The 567-nt window shown below is 66.0% G+C and overlaps 1 protein-coding gene across 4 annotated transcripts in view; it reads right to left on the bottom strand.

Annotated features, from left to right (window-relative positions):
- The window catches only part of ACTN1 (actinin, alpha 1), a 98,657-nt gene that overhangs the window by 97,350 nt on the left and 740 nt on the right, over nucleotides 1-567 (bottom strand). Inside the window, exon 1 of one of the 4 annotated variants that reach the window (XM_010846702.1) lies at nucleotides 256-523. The exons of the other annotated variants lie outside the window; for them this stretch is intronic. The gene's annotated coding sequence lies outside the window, so the exon portion shown is untranslated. Of the gene's footprint in view, nucleotides 1-255; nucleotides 524-567 lie in introns of those variants that run through there. 4 annotated transcript variants of the gene reach the window in all.

Raw genomic sequence — 567 nt, 5'->3', positions numbered from 1 at the left:
GGGTACGTGGCCGCCTGGGGCAAGAGCTCACCGCGCAGGCAGGAAGCAAAGGCACGGTTGGGGCGCCCTCCCCCCCAACAAGAGTGGTTTCTGACCTCTTCCTGCCACCGGCCGCTGTGCCCGGGTCCCCTCGCCAGCTTTGAGCCCAGCGCCCGTGGGAGAGCGCGCACCCGGCACTGGGACGCGCCTCGGTGGCTAAGCATGGAACCCCAAGGACTGACCCCAAATATCCCCAGAGACAATGCCTTGCCCTACCGAGCCCCTCAACTCAGATCAAGTTGCCCAAATTCGCCATCTGCCAGGAATGAGCAGGGATCGGAGAGGCAGGACGCAGACGCAAGCTCATGTCGGTTCGCAGCTACCAAGCACCGAGTTAAGCAATAAAACGGTTTGCCGCCCTGACCCCGCCTCCACAGGGCCCGTTGGGGAGCCCGCTTTGGTCCCGGGTTCTCTCGGCCCTAACCCCACTCCGGCAGGTCCACATCCACACAGACCCAGGGGTGGGTGCCAATCCCGCCACGCCCGCTGCCCCCTCGGCCGGCGGACTGTGGCTGGGAGGACCCATGC

Source organism: Bison bison, unplaced genomic scaffold (genome assembly GCF_000754665.1).
Source record: "Bison bison bison isolate TAMUID 2011002044 unplaced genomic scaffold, Bison_UMD1.0 scf7180017864239, whole genome shotgun sequence".
NCBI lineage: Eukaryota > Metazoa > Chordata > Mammalia > Artiodactyla > Bovidae > Bison > Bison bison.
This window is presented reverse-complemented; position numbering and strand designations above follow the sequence as displayed.